The sequence below is a fragment of the Amblyomma mixtum genome, chromosome 1, assembly GCF_055824585.1.
Source record: "Amblyomma mixtum isolate Tamu chromosome 1, ASM5582458v1, whole genome shotgun sequence".
Lineage (NCBI taxonomy): Eukaryota > Metazoa > Arthropoda > Arachnida > Ixodida > Ixodidae > Amblyomma > Amblyomma mixtum.
In genome coordinates this window covers 194,107,576-194,129,901 of record NC_143012.1, presented here as the reverse complement: position 1 = coordinate 194,129,901, position 22,326 = coordinate 194,107,576, and the positions used below count along the sequence as shown (strand labels likewise).

At 49.5% G+C, this 22,326-nt stretch overlaps 6 non-coding genes across 6 annotated transcripts; all 6 read left to right on the top strand.

Annotated features, from left to right (window-relative positions):
• The first annotated feature begins 19,502 nt into the window (after positions 1 to 19,502).
• TRNAL-CAA (transfer RNA leucine (anticodon CAA)) lies at positions 19,503 to 19,625 on the top strand. Its single transcript has 2 exons — positions 19,503 to 19,540; positions 19,580 to 19,625. It is a non-coding gene; the product is annotated as a tRNA-Leu (tRNA).
• A 63-nt stretch (positions 19,626 to 19,688) lies between these two features.
• Positions 19,689 to 19,811, top strand: TRNAL-CAA (transfer RNA leucine (anticodon CAA)). Its single transcript has 2 exons — positions 19,689 to 19,726; positions 19,766 to 19,811. It is a non-coding gene; the product is annotated as a tRNA-Leu (tRNA).
• Positions 19,812 to 19,874: 63 nt separating this feature from the next.
• On the top strand, positions 19,875 to 19,997 carry TRNAL-CAA (transfer RNA leucine (anticodon CAA)). The gene is made up of 2 exons: positions 19,875 to 19,912; positions 19,952 to 19,997. It is a non-coding gene; the product is annotated as a tRNA-Leu (tRNA).
• A 63-nt stretch (positions 19,998 to 20,060) lies between these two features.
• On the top strand, positions 20,061 to 20,183 carry TRNAL-CAA (transfer RNA leucine (anticodon CAA)). The gene is made up of 2 exons: positions 20,061 to 20,098; positions 20,138 to 20,183. It is a non-coding gene; the product is annotated as a tRNA-Leu (tRNA).
• Positions 20,184 to 20,246: 63 nt separating this feature from the next.
• TRNAL-CAA (transfer RNA leucine (anticodon CAA)) lies at positions 20,247 to 20,371 on the top strand. Its single transcript has 2 exons — positions 20,247 to 20,284; positions 20,324 to 20,371. It is a non-coding gene; the product is annotated as a tRNA-Leu (tRNA).
• Positions 20,372 to 20,432: 61 nt separating this feature from the next.
• TRNAL-CAA (transfer RNA leucine (anticodon CAA)) lies at positions 20,433 to 20,555 on the top strand. Its single transcript has 2 exons — positions 20,433 to 20,470; positions 20,510 to 20,555. It is a non-coding gene; the product is annotated as a tRNA-Leu (tRNA).
• Positions 20,556 to 22,326: the final 1,771 nt, after the last annotated feature.

Genomic DNA, 22,326 nt, shown 5'->3' with positions numbered 1-22,326 from the left:
TACACGGAGCATCGCGTGGTATTTCCCCAACACATAATAAATAATTTGTATTTGAATTTCTTCACGACTCTGTTTCGGTTTCACCAACATAACGATGGCTCTGACGAGTAGAGGAAATTAGATTGCGTGAGGTGCAATAAAACGGCAATATAACTGCTGATACGTCGTTCGTTGTTGTTATAGGTCTTGAAGCCGGCTGATTTAAGTGCTATAGTGGATCAAAACAACGTGTCAGCGTTTTTATTAGTTTTCCCGTGCCTCACGTGACCTAATGTTAAGCTTACATCACAGCCATCATTCGGTTAATGAAACCGGGACAGCATGGGAGAAAAAATAATTTCTAAATTAATTAGTGGTAGTATGCGAATACAACACGGTGGTCCATGTATTCTAATATCTATGGTGTCATTTGAAAGGCGAAAACAAGCAATAAAACTGGGTGTCTATAGTCATTTAACCACCGATTGAGAATGCCTTCCTTTTCTTTGCGTCATTTCCCACAAATAGATGAAATATTAGCGCGAGGATCCAACAACGTTGTCATGGTGGTTTTTGAGGAAATGAAATGGCGCAGTAACTATCTCACTTCGTGATGGACACCTCAACCGCGCCGCAAGAGAGGGAGGAAGGTGGGAGTGAAAGAAAAAGGAGAAACAGGCGCAGTAAGCGAGACCTCCGAAATAATTTCTACCAGCTGGGGATCCTTAAAGACCAGCTGCATAAGTTTTAGAAATCGACGAGCTTAAAAGGGTCGAGTGTGTGGAACTTCCAGGTAATGTATGCGAAGTCCTTTTGGCCTAGCATTTGAAACGATGACGTGATCACCAATTAAAATTGCGACGGCCTTCAAGCTTCTCCGCAGCGCACAAGGCTAAGTGGGGGACTCATGATGACGTCATCGAAGGTATCGGTACATTTCCAACGCATAAACGCCTGCTTTGAAGGAAACAAACCAACGCCACCGAAGGTTAAGCCCGCCGAACGTTGTTTGGCAGCGTCCAACGAGGCACGGCAGGACGTGGCTGACGGCAGCACTAATTTGAAATAATACCTTCCGTGACGTCACACTGAACTTCCCCGCACTCCTCCGTTGCTTTGAGGAGAAGTGCAAAATTTAATCGTCGATTACGTCACTATTTTAAATCGTAGGGCAAAAAACTTAGCATGTATTACCTACAACCTATATAGCTTTGAATCCTTGAGTACCGCGAAATTCTCAAAAAGTGGCGCAGTTGTTAACGTGCACTGACATCGCGCAGCACACGGTGTCTTTTGCGCTTCGCCTCCGTCGAAACGTTGGCCCCCGGGGCCGGGTTCGAACCCCGGTACACCGAATAAGTAACCGAGTACCCTAACCACTGAGCCACCGCAGTGGGTACTGCAACATTTACTCTTGTAGGCGCTCATTGTCTCATACAGCAGGTTCTAAATAAAACCCCTCACGATGTTGGGCAATAAAGAAAAAAAATGGCTCGATGGCTGTGGAGCTCGGCTGCCGATTCCAAAGATACAAAAACCAGCGTTCCCTGTCGCATGCCGAAAATCCCCAGCTGGTCTCCGTTAATCTGGAGCCCTCCACTACACCGTCTGTCGCATAGCCCCAATGTCTAATCGACACATTAAGCCCGAGATATTACTACTATAACAAGGTACCCATGTGGGCTAGTTGGTGTACATCAGACATAACTTCACCAGCGAAAGAACGAGACACGAGGAGTAGAACAACACAGGACAACGCTCATATTAGGCTGCAAGGCAGTGACACATGCATCAGTGCACCGTCCTTGCATCTCACTAGCAAGGAAGTTAATTTCCTAAGCAGAAGTGTGCGCGTGCAAGATTGATAGGCATATTATCTGTATTTTGTTGTTTGCCAGTGTTGGAGCGTGTATCCACTCCTGGGTGATCTGCCACTTATGTATCTGTTTGTTTTGCTTGGTGTGTCTGATACGCATGCGTCTTCTGGTGACCTAGGTTGGCCGTTTCTCGAGTAAACTTCAGTTGTTATTCCAGCGTTGTCCTGTGTTCTTTTACTCCTCATGTCTCGTTCTTTCGCTGGTGAAGTTATGTCTGATATTACTACTAGTATTACCAAAAGAACGATGTATAAATTGGTACCGCTCCTTTTTTTTTTAGAATCCGCATATTCTTGTTTGCGCGCGACGGTAGAGATTTACTAATAAGAAAAAATTAAATACCGAATACTGAAAAGGGCAATGCGGGAATGCATGCGCTCTCTGGCACGAAATAGTGAATACGCCCAGAAAGATGCCACTGCGATGAAATGTAACTGCGATGAAGTGATTTCGTTATGCCGATTCGCTGAAATCGTTCTGCTTCTAAGAAAAAATTGCTGCCAGTCGCCAGCGCGCGGCTCCATCCGCTGTTCTCGCACTGCTCGATCTTGAATTCTCTGTCTGGCGACTTATGATTGTTGGAGTTTTTTTTCGTAGAACGCTTAGGCGACTCAAAACGTTGAGCCTTCACAACAATCTGCCTGGGCTATATCGGGTACAGGTGGGTGATGGGGGGTGGAGAGATGGGTGAAAGTTTTTGAAGGTGCATTTTTATCAGTGAATGCCCGGATGTGCGCCCACCGGGGTCTGCATCAGGGATGGAGGCTGCACGCACGCACCCCCCCCCCCCCAACACACGCACACACAGCGAGAATATTTTTGGGAAAGCAAGCTATACTTTTAACGCAGTAAAAAGAACAACTAAAAGAGTATGCATACTCTATCTTCTGACTCCGAGTGGGATTCATACCAATGGCGGCGCAACAGAAAACTCTCTTTACAGATGCTTTAAGCTCTTCGCCTATTTTCTAGGCTTCTTTGTATGGTTGTTGCATGGAATATTTGGAACCTCTCTGACCCTCCTCATGCCTTCCTTGACCGCGTCGAATTCAGCGATCTCGGCATAAGACCTCAGGGCACCATAACTCCTTTTCGCCGCCCGCACATGAAAATTCCAGTCGGTGCACATGTCAAGAAAGGGGAACCAGCCAGGAGGTTGAACTTGAGCAGCACATTTCTCCTGCGTTAAAGTGCGCTGTTGTCTGAACAGTGACCTCGTTGAACGCGGTGCTTCTGCGTGTTCATCCATCATGCGGGTTTTCCACACGCTAAGCGGTCCTATCAACACGAAGAGTTCGCACGGAATTCCGGAGTTTTTCATCGCAGACATAAATTTTTTAAAGAAATGTATGATGTCAGTGGGTTTTTAAGAGACTGCTTAAGTATGTCCCAAAAGAACACAGCATCGCGACAAAAATATCATTTTATTTCTCAAATTGTCTCTCGTTGCTCGCACAGGTAGATATGCCCTGACCACGGCCCAAACGTCCCTTTGGCGCGAAGGTTCGTCCTAACATGTAAGGTCCATGTCTGAAGCGTGGAAAAGGTTTGTGGCCGATTGAAACTATAGTCGAGCCCACTTATAACGAAGCTGACGGTCACGCGGCTTCCATTCGTTATATCCGATGTTCGTAGCAAGTGAATTTTTCGTACAACATCCAAAAATACTAAGGCCGCTGAAAGTGGCGTTTATTATAAAACTGCGTTATGCGCGCCTACTTGTGCAAAGTAGGAGCCTGTCGCTTCTCTTTCCAGGCTATCTAGGGTGGTCATTTAATCCTCGTCGAGACCTTTCTGCCAACTATCAAATATATGGACGAGGTATAACTAATCATGGATGAAGTGTGCATGGCAACTGGTGGCAGGTCGGCCACATAAATGAGATTCCTGGCAGTAGGGAGAGCTCGCACTTGGTGTTCAACGTCTCCGTCAGAGCAGGCGCTTCTGCGATTCTGTGGTCCGCAGGCACGTTGTTATCCGAGGAAACATCTGGTCGGCTATGGATCAGCGAAGTGTTGCCAGAAATGTGCATGCGTCTGGTCACGTGTGTTTTCAATCTGCTTCTGTCGTTCCTGGGCTGGTGCAGCGACGAAGTAGCGCAGCGCTTGTGGCGCAGAATGCATCCGTTGCACTGTCCGCTGTATGACAACGCCTGCACATGATAGCGGCGCAAAAGATGGCGACGACTGGGCAGGCTATGCATACCACGTGACCGCCATGGCCAGCAAGGATTTCAAAATTATCAAATCGCTGCTGTTAGTTGACCCGCGACCACGGTCAGTAGCTTTGCTTTCGACGATGCCCCCGTGTCAGGCGCACCGCGTTTCTTCCATTCGGTATGCTCTGCCGAGCCGGCGAACGCGTAGGCAATGATTGCCCTCGTATGCCATCGACGCGGGTTTTCTCGCGAGCATGTCCAGAAAAGACAGGGGAGCGCTTACTCGCCTATGAAGCATAGCTGCCAGAAAGGGGTGGTTTGCAGTTTTGAAAATAAATGCCTGAAACATGTTGGTGGACAACTGGTGCACGCCAGATTAACCACTCTTTATCACTCTATCAAGGGCGCAAGAAATTATGTTGACGCAAAGGTTCCCTTTGATAGCGCCCAGGAAAACCCGCAAACATTCAAAGTAGTGCAAGTATATCTTCTTCCTCGCACAATGCTGCACTTGCAAGAACCACTCTTTATCACTGTTGTTGGAGCTCAACGTCGCAACAAACATGTTGCCAATTTGTTTGGTTTATTGGATTTTAACGTCCCAAAGCGACTCAGGCTATGAGGGACGCCGTAGTGAAGGGCTGCGGAAATTTCGACCACCTGCGGTTCTTTAACGTGCACTGACATCACACAGTACAAAAGCTTCTATAATTTCGCCTTTTCGTCCGCCGCCGCGGGGATCGAACCCATGTCTTTCGGGTCGGCAGCCAAGCGCCGTAACCATTGAACCACCGCGGCGGGGCTGTTGACAATTTGTGTTCGTGCGAAAACGAAGCGTTCTCAACCCATCCAAGCGTGTGTTTTTTATGATACTATTTTTATCAGAAGAGAGAAGGTTGGCGTCACCATAATAAGTCAATGTCGTAATTTCTTACTGTGAGAAGCCACGATTCGCTGTGTTTTTGAAGATACTGAGCTATAGGGGTTCGGGATATATAACGTGAGTCACAAAAGCGGTGTCGAATAGGTGATTTAAATAAAATATGTTTGGTAAGTTCTGGATGTTAGGGAGAGCCTCTGCTCCCACGAGGCTCTCGTTGGGCGGCGTATGGGCGGTGGAGGGATTCTCGCACATTTTCTTACCATTGCGTAAAGGAAGGGAGACTGGCAAGTCGGTTTGGGGGCGACGGAAATATGTCCATCTGTATGTAGGTACCGATACATGGCAGTTTCGTTTCTCAGTAGTGCGCGGGAACGTAGAGGGCGCGTGCGGCGGCAATCTTGGGGCCCTGTAATTACACTGCGTACGAGAACGTCTCAACTGACGCAAGCTTCAAGGAAGACCTATTATTCGTGCGATGGGGTCTCCCAAACTGCTCAATCAGGAGGGTCTTGTAGATGCAAAATCCACCGGCTCTTCGCCTTAGACCTCATAAGGTGGATTATAGCGTATACTTAGACGATTTTCATTAATTTTGGGTTCATTTCATTTTGCGGCTCTTGCCGTAAATTCGTCTTTGATGCGGACAATAAGTAAAATGAGTAAAGTCAGAACATCTCGCATTAAACAATTTTTTCATGCTAAAGTCACGCAGTAAACACGACAAAAGGAAGACGGGAGACGACACGAGCGCTGACTAACAGATGGTTATTTTATTCTGGGAAAAGTATATAAAGGCACAGGACTCAGGGAACAACCCCAAAAACAGAAGAACAAATGTTAAAACTTAAAAACCATAATGTGTATGCACATCACAGTCGAGTCATGACGTCCTTTTCAACGAAATTCGATGACTATCTTCCATAGTAGACGGCACTCCCCTATCTCCTGGACCTCACTCAATTGCCAAGAAAGCCTTACACAGAGTCATCTGCTTCCTTCCTGATTATATAGGCCTCGACCAACTCCCTACATATGCAAACAGATTTATTAAACACGACACTTGTCTTATCTACTGGAGGAAGCAATCGTTGCACTCGCTACAATGCAGAGCCAAGTTGTACGACACCGCTACTTTTTTCACCCATCTGTGATGTTCGAACAAATGCTCACTGGTTCTCCAGTTAGAAAGACAAGTCTCCTGCTTATTCACCCAGACGAATTTGTAGGGAGATGGCGGAAGCCTTTATGATCAGGAAGGAAGCAGATAAGCGTGTTGCTTCACCATCCATCAATTTGATAGAGAAAGAGTCAGGCTTTCTTGGCAACTGTGTGAGGTCCAGGAGATAGCGGAGCGGTGTGTACTATGGAATATAGTCTTCGTATTTCGTTGAAAAATGTCATGACTAGACTATGATGTGCATGCGCAGTATGGATTTTTAGTTTTAATCTTTGTTCTGTTTTTTGGATTGTTCACTTTGTCCTGCGCCTTCATAGACTTTTCCGAGAATGTAATAACAAGTTGTTAGTCCGCGTCTGTGTCGTCTCCAGTCTTCCTTTTGTCCTTTTTACTGTGGTGCTTAAGCATGAACCCTTACCAACTAGCAAAGTTTTATGTTCTGGTAAACAAATCTTTGCATTTTTTATTTTATATAGATGTGCCAGAAAAAAGAAAACGCATAGCAGGGTTGACTGAAACTCATCTGCGTTTTATATTTTTTTTTGTCCTGAACCCGTTTGAACCGCTTCGAACCGGTTCGAAACGGTCTGAACCGGTTCGAACCGGAACGGAATGGCCGACTGGAGCCGAACCCGGAACTGAACCCGAAAGGCGTGAACCCGAACCCGAACCGAACCCGAAAAAATGCCGGTTCGACACCCTGTTTACAAAGGTCTATTTGCGCTTAGAGCGGTAGACTTAGAAATCTTCAGGACAGAATTCCTGGCTTTAATGCCTAGGATTAATGACAACTCAAAAGAGGTGTTAGAGCGCCCGATTACTGTCGCTGAAATAGAGTTGGCTATCGATGACTTAAAACGAGGGAGGTCACCAGGACCAGATGGTTTAGGCGCCGAATTCTACAAGACTTTCAAGAATGAATTAGCCCCTATAATAGCCCACCTTTTAGAAGACGCATATGAACGGAAGCGCCTACCGCCTTCTTTCCTGGCCACGTATACAGTTCTCATCCCCAAAACAGACGATCCAATCGTTTTAAGGCAAGTAAAGTCCTATCGTCCAATCAGCTTAACGAACGTCGACTACAAGATCTATATGAAAGTACTGGCTAAAAGACTTCAAACGGTTATAAAAGAGATTGTTGGACGACACCAGACTTGCGGTATAAGGGATCGGTCAATATTCACTAACATTCACACGGCGAGATGCGTGCTGGAGTGCTGCGATGCACTAAACATGAACGTCGCAATGCTCCAGCTCGATTTGGAGAAAGCGTTCGATCGTGTACCACATGAAATCTTGTTTACACTTTTGCAACACGTCAACGTGGGAGCAGTTATCACAGAGGGTGTCGCAATGGCTTACAGGGGATGCACAACGCGCCTAGTAATCAACAAATCGGTAGGAGCACCGATCGAGGTGCAACGATCCGTGCGACAGGGTTGCCCCCTCTCACCATTACTTTTTGCCTTATATATCGAACCCTTCTGCCTTAGTATAATAGACACCAGCTACGTAAAAGGCTTTAAATTACAGCTAACCGAAGTGAAACTGTTGGCATACGCGGATGATGTGGCGGTTTTCCGCGTTGACAATGAGAGTATCTTGAAAACGGTGGAAATTGTTAAGCGTTTCTGTGATGCCAGCGGCAGCGCTGTTAACTGGGGCAAGTGCCTTGGATTCTGGCACGGTTCTTGGGCGACGAAACCAGGCACTTTCGCCAACATGCAATGGGCTGATACACCAGCGAGGTACCTAGGTGCTCCTTTAGAGTTTTACCGCGACAGTGAGCCCTACTGGCGGAGCCAAGTTGCAGAAGTGCGTGAAAGAACGGAGAAGGTTAAAGGAGGGGACTTGTCTATGTTTGCGCGCAGCACTGTGTGCAATGTGTTTTTTGTTACCAAACTGTGGTATGTGCTAAGTGTTTTGCACTGCTCACGCGCCAATGTACAAAAGTTGCACCGTGTATTGGCCATCTTTGTGTGGGGGTCGGTATGGGAGAGGACAAGTCGTACCAACCTCTTCCGGAGAGTTAGTCAAGGAGGCGTGGGCTTGTCGCATTTATTCCTGAGGCAAGTGGTCAACCGTTTTTGTTTCCTTCGAGATGTGAAGGACCCGTTTTTGCGTACTGTAGTACAGATCAGATTGAGCAGACTTTTACCGGATTTTGTGGTATCTACCGAGTGTATACCAGGAGGTGTTTTTGGATTCCTGAAGGAGGTTGCGGTTTCCTGTAACTTCCTCAGCGCACGATTTTCGTACCAATATCTTGCAAAAGTAAAACGCATACAGCTATACAAGGACCTTACAGACCTGGTTTTTCCTGTGCCACTGTATCGAACAATGTACAGCACCCATCCAGGCAGCGATGTTTTAAAGCGTGTGAAGCGAATGTATGTAGCTCCGGGAGCCAAGTCCTTTTTCTTCAGGCTGCACACCGGAACGTTGGAGGTAAAAACTTGGATGGCAGAGAAAGGATTGTATGTTCCATGGGGTGATCATTGCTTTATATGTAGAAAGCCAGAAACTATCGAGCATGTTTTTTTGGACTGCTGGGGAGGAGTGTTCTTTTGGGACATTCTTCAAAGAACATTGAAAAAAGATCTGCCCCTTGACCCCCGTGGGATTCGTTTCCTAGCAGTGGAAAATGAAGAAGGTGTACCGTTTGACGCAGTAATGCTCATGGGATTGCACTGTATTTGGAAGGCCTGCATGGCGGCCCGACATGCTGACATCGATGCAAGGCCGGCGCAGGAGTACTTTCGCGAGTCTGTAGGCAGATTCTTGGAAACCTACAAAACTTTGAAACAAGTGCCTGAATGGTGTTAAGAGTGGACAACGTGGTCCTGGGAGCCGGGTGTGACTCATCGCAAAGCAAGGGATATGACGAGGCCTGGCGCCGGCGGCAGAAGCATAGACGACGACGGACGGGGTTGTTGCTCTCCAAATCACCGAACCTCCGAACCGATCGAAGGACGCTGTCTCCCACGGGCCTGGGAGAAATTACTGTCAAACGAGTGTCGTCGTTAGGCAAAGATGCGGCGAGAACTTGGGACAGCAGCAGCAACGCTGGAAGCAGAGATGCACATGAAGCACGGCGGAAGCAGCGGTATACGTTGGCCGAGTCGGCCTTCGGGTCACCGAACGGGATGATGCTACGCAAGGTCACGCTGAGCGAGGCTGCTAATTGAAAGACGCTGTGTCGAAGGGGTCTCGTGCTTCGGCCATCCGGCGGGGGAGTTCGAGAAGGTTCAACCACCTGCGAGGAGACTGCGGGATTCTGCTTTCCCACGGAGGCAACGCACAGAAAACTTGCGGCAGTGGTCAAGGTGACGCATCTGTGTTTGATGACTGTCTTCCCCTTCTCATCCCCCGAGCTGTGAGAGAGCGAGAGGGCATCAGCACCGCCCTGCCGTGGGTGGTACCGCCAGCATCATCAACTGGCCCATCCGATTGGACAACGTTATTCGAACTAAGTTCCCCAGTCAGGGATCTGGGGAACGCGAACCGTATTTAACGGGATGTTGTGTGATCGGAGCATTGCATTCGATTCGATTCTCATCTGTAAATATGTAGAATAAACCCCTCTTGTACAGTTTCCTCGATAACGCAGTCCGACATCGTCATTCGGAGCCGGTACCTGTGGGGCTAAAGGAGTTAGTCATCTCCAGGACCCCTCCGTCTTCAACTCTGGTTCCAGCGGTGGGATAGAAGCCCCATCTTTAACACTGGTTCCAGCGGTGGGCTTGAGGCCCACTTCTAACACTGGTTGGCAGCAGCTGGGATGGACCGTGCGACATCGTGCTTTCTCCACGGGTGAGCGTTTTGGCTTTTGCTATGGGATTCGCCAGGCTTTAGATTCAGAGAAAAATCTTGACTGGGAATCAAGGGTTTGTCATTTGAGAAGGGTTATTCTCAAGGCATTTTTTTTGAGTTAGCAGAGCCAAAGCGGAGAAAGCGTCACAATGGACCTAATGAGATTGTTGAAGTCGGACTTGCTGTTGATATGCGAGGAACTGTCAGTGGAAGTTCAGAACAAAGTAACCAAAATTTAACTGGGCGAAATCATTCTTAAACACGTCAAGGATAACGATCACCTAGAAGTTACATGGAATTTGATACAGGAGGAAAAAGAAAAAGCCCGTAGAGAAAAAGCCGAACAGGAGGAAAAAGCGCGCACAGAGGAAAAAGCGCGTAAAGAGGAAGCTGATCGAGAGTGGGAAAAAGAGAAGGAACGGCAACGGCAACAGTGGAGGGTTGAAATTGAAACAAGGAAACTAAAGATATTAGAACTTCAAAACGAAATACGAAGAAAGGGCGGTAGTGTGAGAGCCGGAACTCCTGAAAGAGCAAGCGATGCTTATGAAATAGGTCCGCAGGCAAGACCCGCAAAGTCTGTGACCGTAGCCGAGTTGGTAAATCGCGACACCACGAGGGAAGTGGCAGAGAACGTGTGCAACTGGTACGGTGGTCCAAGGGAAGCCGCAGAATCCGAGACCGTGTCCAGTGTAGTTGGACGTAATGCTAAGAAAGAGCATTCCGAGATAGCGTCTCAACGACACGAGTGCGAGGATTCTCCTCCGAGTGAGGCAGGAGTGGCAACGGACAACTTTGTCGGGACTGTTACGAGCGCGACCCTTTCAGTAGAGTTGATACAGGCGTCAAACCGGCAGGACCGCGAAAAGGGAGATTTTAATATCGGAAAAGGTTTCGAGGTAGAAACAGCGGAAACCCCCTTTGAGAGTAACAACCGCGGTAAGAGCGAGTTGGGATGTCACAGTGGCTTCAGTGACAAAGGCTCCGGAGAGGCTACCTTGGCAATGCTGGCGCAAGCAGAAGGCGAGACAGCCGAGCAAAAGGACAGCCAGGCGGGCTCAGTTGTAGCTGAGCACTGCAGAGTAGAGAATGGCGCGCAGAGCGACAGCCAGGCGGGCTCAGTTGTAGCTGAGCACTGCAATGTAGACAATGGCGCGCAGAGCGACAGCCAGGCGGGCTCAGTTGTGGCTGAGCACTGCAATGCAGAGAATGGCGCGCAGAGCGACAGGCAAGCTGGAGAGGACAACTCCCGAGGGAATGAGCTGGGGATCTCAGGGGCAGTTTCATGCCCGTCTGTCAGCTGCGTGGAGCTGGCACTCTGCTGCGAAGGCACAGAGGCCAGTTTGGAATCTGAGGAAAATTTCCAAAGTGCGACGGAAAAACTAGAGATAGCTAGTTATGATCAGGAGACGCACGCGGTACAGTCTAGGCGCAGAAAAAGAAAAAGGGCAAGAACCAAGAAAAAACGAATCAAATTCAAAGCCCTAAATTCGGTTGCGCGCACAGGAGCGAAAGAAAGAAATGCGGTGGAAGGAAAGGCGAAGCCTTCCCGCGTTGCGCCTCATAGACTTGCAACTGCAGTTAATGATCTGGCGACATGTGCAGCTCGTTCGAGGGTTGACTGCAGCAACGGAAAAGGAAGTGTGCGTTTTCCGACCAGAACAGGCGCGAAGTGCTTCAAGGGGCATCGGCCTGTAAGAAAGCCTAGACGGGACAAAAAGCCAGTTAGAAAAAAAGCAAAGCGGCCCAAGAGATCAGAAAGCGCAAGGTTGCGCGGTACTCAGCGCATGCGAACGCAGGCGTCGAACAACCGAGACGACACATGCAGGCGTGTTCGGCGGGCCCACTTGAAAAGGAATCGTCCTTCACATTTGGCACCGCATTCTAGGAAGCGCGCATGGCGAATGGGTAGCCGAGCTTCCTGCGTGGGGCGAGAGAAAGAGGTACCTTCTCGCGCTGGTCACTGCTCGTTGTACAGAGCCAGAGTCGGTTATCGACATTGTAGGCGCGACCAAGGTTTTCGTAGAGCCTCGAGGGGGCGCGGAAACGACAGGGAGAGTCGGGGATCGTTTTTTTCTGCAGCCTTTTGTCACGAGTTGACCGCAGTAACACCAGTCAAAGCGCGACCCCGGCGGGCGCGTCTGAAAGACTAATCCTTTCAACTCGGCGGCGGGGAGTCAGCTTTCCCCCCCCGCGTGGCGATTCGAAGTAGCTGTTTCTTTTTTTTATTCCTCTTTTTTTTTTCTCTGTGTGTGTTTATGAAATCAGGCAGGGAAAGGCTACTTTTCAATTAAAACAAGTTGATCGGAGGTTACTGTTTTTTTTCCTTACCTTAGACAAAGGCTATGGCGTCACTGAGTTAGAAATCACAGGTGTTGATTTCCCATGCTACCAAGAGATAAGGGCACTCACAGGAGTGCAGCTCGAGTAGAACTACGCTTAGCGTCGCGTAGGCGGAGCGTTGATCCCTTGATTGACTGACACCTTACGAAAAGGGAGCCTCACTGACGTACACTGAAATGACCGAAGAGAAAACTCGTCTGGGGGAAGCGCTCGTGTCCAGACCTTTGATTCGGGCCACTTATTTTGTTAAAGAAGCTCAGTGTGACGCCAGTGATAGGGAACTGGGTGCTATATTAAGTCAAGTTGGCGACGGCCACGAAGAGCACCATGTTCAGTACGTCAGCCGCAGGCTGACATGTAGAGAAGCGTTAAGCGCTTTAGACAAAGAGCGCGCGTTTGGTTTAGGCGGCACAGATGTTGTCGAGTTACCAGAGTTACTTGAACGGCGCGAAGTTCATATTTGAGACTGACCACCGTCTCAAACGTGCTTATGACAGTTTTGTCCCCCCCAAAAATGGTCGCTTGCTTAGACGGAGTGCTGCTCTCTAAAAACAGAATTTCTCGATGCGTTTCAGGAACGGAAAACCGCACGGAAATGCTGATGGATTCAGCCGATTGTTGTAGACAGGAGTACTTGGTAGGACCACCTACTGTGTGTGGGTTTTTGATTTTAACCTTGGTCCAAGCAGTCCGTCTTTGGCGATTTCAAAGGGGATATTTTGCGCTTTCTCGGCACCAAAATTACGCCAAAATTCAGTCATGTTTTAGTAAACATTTGTTGTCATTGTGGGAAGCCTGGTGGGTCTTTGGCAAATTCCGAGCGCTTGCTTGTGGGTCAGTGCCCTGTCTCGTGGAACAGTCCACTGATGCCATTCTTTGTTGAATGTTCGAGCTTGGATGCCATTTCTGGAAACCAGCCCTTCCACCCGACTCCGGCCTCATCTCTTCCTGCCCAGCGGTCGTGAACGCTGGCCATTCGAGATTTTTCGGGCCGCGGACGAGCTGTTAAGAGTGGACAACGTGGTCCTGGGAGCCGGGTGTGACTCATCGCAAAGCAAGGGATATGACTAGGCCTGGCGCCGGCGGCAGAAGCATAGCCGACGACGGACGGGGTTGTTGCTCTCCAAATCACCGAACCTCCGAACCGATCGAAGGACGCTGTCTCCCACGGGCCTGGGAGAAATTACTGTCAAACGAGTGTCGTCGTTAGGCAAAGATGCGGCGAGAACTTGGGACAGCAGCAGCAACGCTGGAAGCAGAGATGCACATGAAGCACGGCGGAAGCAGCGGTATACGTTGGCCGAGTCGGCCTTCGGGTCACCGAACGGGATGATGCTACGCAAGGTCACGCTGAGCGAGGCTGCTAATTGAAAGACGCTGTGTCGAAGGGGTCTCGTGCTTCGGCCATCCGGCGGGGGAGTTCGAGAAGGTTCAACCACCTGCGAGGAGACTGCGGGATTCTGCTTTCCCACGGAGGCAACGCACAGAAAACTTGCGGCAGTGGTCAAGGTGACGCATCTGTGTTTGATGACTGTCTTCCCCTTCTCATCCCCCGAGCTGTGAGAGAGCGAGAGGGCATCAGCACCGCCCTGCCGTGGGTGGTACCGCCAGCATCATCAACTGGCCCATCCGATTGGACAACGCGAACGCGAACCGTATTTAACGGGATGTTGTGTGATCGGAGCATTGCATTCGATTCGATTCTCATCTGTAAATATGTAGAATAAACCCCTCTTGTACAGTTTCCTCGATAACGCAGTCCGACATCGTCATTCGGAGCCGGTACCTGTGGGGCTAAAGGAGTTAGTCATCTCCAGGACCCCTCCGTCTTCAACTCTGGTTCCAGCGGTGGGATAGAAGCCCCATCTTTAACACTGGTTCCAGCGGTGGGCTTGAGGCCCACTTCTAACACTGGTGGCAGCGGTGGGATAGAAGCCCCATCTTTAACACTGGTTCCAGCGGTGGGCTTGAGGCCCACTTCTAACAATGGGTAACGAGAATTGAGCCTCTTGTACATATGAAACGCTTTTAGCGCCTTACGTCAGCCAAGGTGTGGTTGATGGTTTTAGCCCATACCGACGCCATGTACCATTAAGTGTGTGTATACTTCTCTTGTTTTCTTGTGATGTATGTGTCTAAGCAGGCAATAAAAAAAAAATGGCCGAGCGGTCTAAGGCGCCAGACTCAAGGTTAAACTCCTTGCCTGCGGGATGTGGGCTAAACGAGGCTTCTGGTCCACAAATGTGGGCGTGGGTTCGAATCCCACTTCTGACACATATTTTTCTTGATTCTTCGTGCATCCAAATTATATTATATTTGTAAAATCGGGTGCGCCCAGTGTCAGGATGGCCGTCATTCTACTTCCGGCTACCGTTCGATGCGGACGCAGAATCATGGGCTCCAACGCAGCAGCGGCCCTTGCCGGCCGCGGTAACAGGATTGAACACGCTGAAGATGACTATCAGATTATTCTGCCGACTTTGCCTACAGGAGGTGTTGTTCTCAACACCGTTTTTTTGCACGCTGACGTGCGAATGCGACCGTACAAGGTCGAAGATTTCAGGGATGCTCTCGCCAACGTTGGCGCGCTCCCCGACGTGGTAGCGTTGGGGGCGTACCATATCAACCACGTCTGGGCGGTGACGTTCGACTCTGCGGATGGTGCTAAGAAATTGGCTGCGCTGAAGGTGAAAGAACGCCGCTGCCTGATCATCGACCGCGAGGACCAGCAGCTCAGGCTGCGGCTCCACTGGTTGCTGCACGGCGTACCCGATGAAGATGTGCGAACGGCTTTCGCGGCGTACGGAACGGTGACGGAGGTGACGCGGGAGCGTTGGCGCGTCGAAGGCGTCAAGGAGAAGGGCTCGACAACGAGGACCATTCTTCTGAAAATGAAACCTGGCATGAAAGTGGACGACCTGCCTCATCAGGTACGAGTAGGCGGCGAATTGGCCCTCGTCGTGGCGCCTGGACGCCCAATGCAATGCTTACGTTGTCGCGGCACAGGACACGTCCGCCGCGAGTGCAAGGTGCCCCGGTGCTCAAAATGCCGGCGGTTCGGCCACACTGACGTCGAGTGCGTTCGCACGTACGCGACAGCTACAGGGCCTGTACTCACGGACGAGGCGGCTGATTTGACCATGGACGTGGTTGAGGCAGAGGATGCGGCGAAAGGCACTGACTCAGCCGATAAGGGCCAGACAGTGACGGCCTTTTCAAAACCGGGCAGCGGTGACGCCAAGGGCAACGACGCAACCAGAGGGCGGAGGGCGCCGAACCGTCAAGGAGCGCGGATAACCCAGACAAGGGCGGCGCACACACTGCTAGCGTCACCGCAGCAGCTAAGCGACCCCACGACCAGACCGGCGGCGATGGAGACAAAGTGACAGTAACCAACGTCGAGGAGCCGCCAGCGAAAACGGCCCAAGGGCAGCGGCCCAGTTTCAAGCCGCGGCCTAATGTCTCGTCGGAAAAGCGGGTCGACGACAAGGGGCCTGTGCAGCAGAGCCAGGCTCTTGCACCGGATGGTTCTGGTGGCGGCGACGGCGTCTAGCTGCGTGCTAGACGTGAGCGGTAAGCACCGATCTCTCGGTCTCTTCACTCTCTATAAAAATGGCTACTGCGCTTAAGCTCACGGTGGGTACGCTCAATGTGAGGGGTCTAGCGGGTAAAAAGAAGCAGAGCCAAGTTTACCGCCTCCTAACAGACCGTGGGATTGATTTTCTTGCTATCCAAGAAACAAAAGTGGAAGGGGACGAAGAGACCGGGATTTTGATGCAGCGTTTCACGGCCAGATATTACGCAGTCGTTAGCCACGCAAATGGCACATCGGCCGGATGTATTATTTTTGTCAAAAAACTGCCGAGTCTCGAGGTGCAGGCGCATTTTTCATGTCCATCGGGGCGATGTGTAGTGGTTGACTTTTGTTTTTCGAGGGTTGAATGGCGATTCATTTGCATTTATGCGCCCAATGTTCTGGAGGAGCGAGTTGTGTTTTTTGAAAGTATCCAGCAATATCTAAGCACTGAAAAACAGGTAGTTCTTCTGGGTGATTTTAACTGTGTTTTGAATGCTGCTGATAAAACCAGCACACGTTCCCACCGGGATGGAAGTACCGATGTTTTGAGCGAATTAACAGATCTTTTTGCCTTGGAGGACGTGGCTGAATGTGTGGAAAGCACGCGTAATGTTTGGTTCACGCATTTTCAACGCAGTAGTCATGCTCGTCTCGATAGAGTATGTATCTTTAGATCTGGTGCCAAAATGCAATAGTTATGATGTCGTGCCCGTGATTTTCTCAGATCACTGCATGGTGCAATGCAGCATAGGAGTTAAAAGACGATCTAGTGTATTTCAGTGGAACTTATAGAAATTAAATAACCAGCTTTTACGGGACGAAACATTCACTGAGATGGTAAAAGTAGAAGTAAATAAAGTAACGTGCGACGGCATACACATATGGGGGATGCAATGGGAAATTTGCAAACAACAAATTAAAATAAAAGCTATCGACAGAGCTAGCTGTATAAAATACCAAGAAAAGTTACACGAAGCACAATTAAGGTCCCTGCTTGACAAATTATTTGCTGAGGAGTGCAAATCACCGGGTATGTTCTTAGACGATATAAAAAAAATCAAGCAAAAGATAGAAGTGATTGAAGAAGACCGATATCGAGGGGCGCTTGTGCGCGCGAGAGCCGAAGAATTTGCTACTTGTGAGACGCCCACAAAGCGAGCACTGGGAATAGAAAGAGCGCGCGCACAGCGAAATCACGTAGCGGAAGTTGAGAGGGGAGGCCAAACGGTGTGTGACAACGACAGTATCGCGCAAGCCTTTTTTGATCATTATCAAATGCTTTTTGCCCAGCATCGAGTAGATGTGGCACGGTTCAAAGAAGATTTTTTGAAGGCTATGCCTCGTGCAGACGATGAAGACAAACAGATTGGAGCGAGCGATTAGTGAAGCCGAAGTAGAACGGGCCATAGATAAATTGAACGCGGGAAAGTCGCCTGGACCTGACGGGCTGAGCGCGGCGTTTTACAAAACATTTAAGAACCATCTAGCACCAATACTAACCGCTGTGTTCAACGAAGCTTATAAATTACATTCACTTCCCGCATCGTACGCGTCATCTCACACCGTACTTATTCCGAAAACTGAGCAGATAGAAAAATTAAGACAGGTGTCCTCTTACAGGCCGATCGCTTTGACAAATGTGGATTATAAGATATACATGAAGGTTCCAGCGGCCAGGTTACAAACCGTAATACGGGCATTAGTTGGCTCACACCAAACATGCGGCATAAAAGGGCGTTCTATTGTAAATAACATCCACAAAGCAAAGTGCGTGCTCGAGTGCTGTGGTACCACGCAAGACCATGTGGCAGTCCTCCAGCTCGACCTCGAGAAAGCTTTTGATTGTGTGTCTCATGAACTTTTGTTTTGTGTTCTAGACCATATTAATGTCGGGTCTGTAATTAGTGAGGGAGTTGCCATGGCGTATTGTAACTGCAGTACAAGATTAATTGTAAATAAGAAGTTGGGGGCCCCCATAAGTGTACAACGTTCGGTGCGCCAAGGTTGCCCCCTCAGCCCTCTGTTGTTTTGTATATATATTGAAGCATTGTGTCTAAGAATTATTGAAAATGATTCAATCCATGGTTTTCGAGTGCAGGCAGCGGAAGTGAAGTTGCTTGCATACGCAGACGACGTCGCTGTGTTTTGTACCGATCAGAGCAGTATAACCCATACGGTCGACATTTCAAGGCGCTTTAGTGCAGTTACTGGAAGCTTGGTGAACTGGCGGAAGTGTCTTGGATTCTGGCACGGTGATTGGCCATCAACCCCAGAAACTTTCGCCAATGTCTCATGGGTGACAGCACCCGTTAAATACCTGGGCGTTCCGTTGGAATTTTATCAAGATTCTGAGCCTTATTGGCGAGAGCAAGTGAAAGAAACGCGTGAGAAGGCAGCAACATGGAAAAGCGCCCATTTGTCTATTTTTTCGAGAGCCACAGTTTGCAATCTTTTTCTCATAAGCAAGCTTTGGTATGTCATGCAAGTGTTGCACTGTTCTCGGTTGAATGTACAAACGCTTCATCGTTCGCAGTTTTTATTTGGGCCTCAAGTTCGGAGAGGTGTAGTCGGACGAATCTTTTCCGGAGCGTCAAAGTAGGCGGACTTGGACTCGGGCATTTGTTTTTGCGCCAAGTTGTAAATAGGTTCTTTTTTTTACGGGATATTAAGGAGGATCCCTTTCTTCGTACCATGGGCCAAGTAAGGCTCGGGCGCGCTTTACCGGAGTTTGTTGTCTCAACACAACAAATGACTGGACGAACTGCAGGGTTTTTTTACGAAAGATTGTCCTCAGTGCTCGTTTTCTCACCGCCCGTTTTTCAATAGAATTTCTAAGCAATGTTAAGAGGAAAACGTTGTATAAGAGGCTATGTGAAACTGTTTTCGCGGAACCTATGTACAGAGCCTTATACTCTGGAGGCCCAGGAAGCGATGTCCTTAAACGAGTTAGAAATATGCATGTGCCGTCAGGGATAAAAACTTTTTGTTTTTCAAGTTGCACACAGGCACTTTAAGTGTGAAATCATTTCAACAGGCTAGGGGGCTCTTTCTTCCATGGGGATCACTTTGTCTAATATGCAAGCAACCAGAAACCGTAGATCACGTTTTTCTTCATTGTTGGGAGGGAGTTTATGTCTGGGACGTCCTGCAGAGGACCTTAAAGAAAGAATTACCGCTGCACCCTCAAGGAATCAGGTTTCTGCCTACAGAGAACGAAGGTGGCGTACCAGATGATCTTATTATGCTCGTGGGCCTTCACAGTATATGGCACTCTCGAACGGCGGGGTACCACTGTGACCAGGACGCGAGGTCGGCTCGAATGTATTTCCGGGAAAATATCCACAAGTTTTGTGAGATAGTACAAACAACACCATGTGTTCCTGAGTGGTTGTCAAACTTAGAACCTTTGACGCATCTCAGAGAATTTTAATCTTGTGCTAGTTTTTGTGATTGTCTTTGGTGAATGTGCTTTGTGTGACCTCTGTCGAAGTCCGGCAGTAAAGAAAAAAAAAGATGGCCGAGCGGTCTAAGGCTCCAGACTCAAGGTTAAACTCCTTGCCTGCAGGATGTGGGCTAAATGAGGCTTCTGGTCCACAAATGTGGGCGTGGGTTCGAATCCCACTTCTTACATTTTTTTTCTTGATTATTTGCGCAGCCAATTCATATACTGGTAAAATCGATGTGCCATCGTTGTCAGAATGGCCGAGCGGTCTAAGGCGCCAGACTCAAGGTTAAACTCCTTGCCTGCGGGATGTGGGCTAAACGAGGCTTCTGGTCCACAAATGTGGGCGTGGGTTCGAATCCCACTTCTGACACATTTTTTTCTTGATTATTTGCGCAGCCAATTCATATACTGGTAAAATCGGTGTGCCAGCGTTGTCAGAATGGCCGAGCGGTCTAAGGCGCCAGTCTCAAGGTTAAACTCCTTGCCTGCGGGATGTGGGCTAAACGAGGCTTCTGGTCCACAAATGTGGGCGTGGGTTCGAATCCCACTTCTGACACATTTTTTTCTTGATTATTTGCGCAGCCAATTCATATACTGGTAAAATCGGTGTGCCAGCGTTGTCAGGATGGCCGAGCGGTCTAAGGCGCCAGTCTCAAGGTTAAACTCCTTGCCTGCGGGATGTGGGCTAAACGAGGCTTCTGGTCCACAAATGTGGGCGTGGGTTCGAATCCCACTTCTGACACATTTTTTTCTTGATTATTTGCGCAGCCAATTCATATACTGGTAAAATCGGTGTGCCAGCGTTGTCAGGATGGCCGAGCGGTCTAAGGCGCCAGTCTCAAGGTTAAACTCCTTGCCTGCGGGATGTGGGCTAAACGAGGCTTCTGGTCCACAAATGTGGGCGTGGGTTCGAATCCCACTTCTGACACATTTTTTTCTTGATTATTTGCGCAGCCAATTCATATACTGGTAAAATCGGTGTGCCATCGTTGTCAGAATGGCCGAGCGGTCTAAGGCGCCAGTCTCAAGGTTAAACTCCTTGCCTGCGGGATGTGGGCTAAACGAGGCTTCTGGTCCACAAATGTGGGCGTGGGTTCGAATCCCACTTCTGAAACATTTTTTTCTTGATTATTTGCGCAGCCAATTCATATACTGGTAAAATCGGTGTGCCAGCGTTGTCAGGATGGCCGAGCGGTCTAAGGCGCCAGACTCAAGGTTAAACTCCTTGCCTGCGGAATGTGGGCTAAACGAGGCTTCTGGTCCACAAATGTGGGCGTGGGTTCGAATCCCACTTCTGACACATTTTTTTCTTGATTATTTGCGCAGCCAATTCATATACTGGTAAAATCGGTGTGCCAGCGTTGTCAGGATGGACATTCTACTTCCGGCCACCGAGCGTGACGGACGTGTGTATCATGGGCTCCCAAGGAGCGGATTCAGCGGCCCAGCCGGGCCGCGGTATCAGGAGTACGATCAAACCGAACGAGGACTACCAGCTGATTTTGCCGCATTTGCCAACAGGTTCGAGCGTTTTGCATACTGTTTTTTTGCATGGCGACGTCCAAGCCAGGCCATACCGTGTTGAAAACTTTCGTGATGCTCTTGAGCGTCTGTCATTGCTGGCGGAAGTGGTTGCCCTCGGGGCATATCAGATGAATCATGTTTGGGCCGTGACATTCTGCAATGAAGAAGGAAAAAACAAAATGCTACAGGCGGAGGCGTTCAACGTCAAGGACCACCGCTGTGTGGTCATTGACCCACGCAACCAGGGCGTCAGGCTGAAGCTGTTCTGGCTGCTACACGGCGTGCAAGACGACGACGTGAAGGCAGCTCTGGCGGCTTTTGGAAAAGTGACCGACATAACTCGGGACAAGTGGAGAGTCAAAGGCTGCGTCGACAAGTGGTCTACTACGCGCTCAGTGACATTGAAGCTGAAGGTGGGCGTCACCATCGAGGACTTACCGCACCAGTTGCGTGTTGGAGAGGACGTCGCACTCGTCCACGTTCCTGGCAGAGCTCCGCTCTGCCTCCGGTGCCGCGGCACCGGACACATACGTCGGGAGTGCCGTGTGCCACGTTGCGGGCTCTGTCGTCGCTTCGGCCACGACGACGCCCAGTGCGTGCGAACATGTGCTACCGTAGCTGGTTCTGGTGGTAGGGATACTACAGAGGAGCATATTATGGACGAAGTCGACGCGGTAGAGGCGACCCGTGAGAGTCGGGAAGAAGCAGTACCGAAAAGCATAGCCTCAGAAAAAGCAGTGCTTCCCACGGAACATGAGGCTGCCAACTCAGCAGAACCATCTGTGCCTGCCACCAGAACTGAGGCGGAGGCGGGAAAAGCAGATGATGCTTCGGTAGGTGCACCTGAGACGGCTTTGGAACCGACCGACGAGAAGGACATTGACACGGAGATGCCCGCGGCGTCAACTTTGCCAGCGAAGAGGACGCACGACGACGCTGATGACAAGGCGACGAACTACGACGGGACGGACCATGAGGAGCCTCTTCCCAAAGCCCCTCCTGTTCGACGTGCGGCCTACAAGCCCAAGCCGAACGTCCCTCCTGATCGTAGGACTTCGTCGGGTGTCCCTCCGCCTTAGCGGAGGTGCCTTGTAGGGTCTTCGTGTTGGTAACCCGGTCTTCGATCGGGTTCAGTGCTGACACCGCCGTACTTTGCAAGCTGGAAGGATTTTTGATGAGGTGAGCTGCAAACCGATGTCACTTTGAGAGCGGCGAATCCCAACCATTTAGATGGCGCCTCAACTAACATCTAGCTTGCGTATTGCCACACTGAACGTGAGAGGTCTTTCTGCGCGAAGAAGGCAAATTCAGCTTAAACGTGTCTTGTTCGAAAACGAAATCGATCTGTTGGCTGTTCAAGAGACAAAAATTGAAAGCGAAGAGTTGACAGATGCGATGGCAGAAATTTACCGTGCACAGTTCAGTGTTTGCGTGTGCCATGCAGAAGGAAAGTCGGGAGGGTGTCTGATTTTAACTCGAAACGGCTAAGTCGCCGTGGAAACTGTATTTTCCTGTGAAAGTGGCCGCATTGTAGCATGCGATTTTTA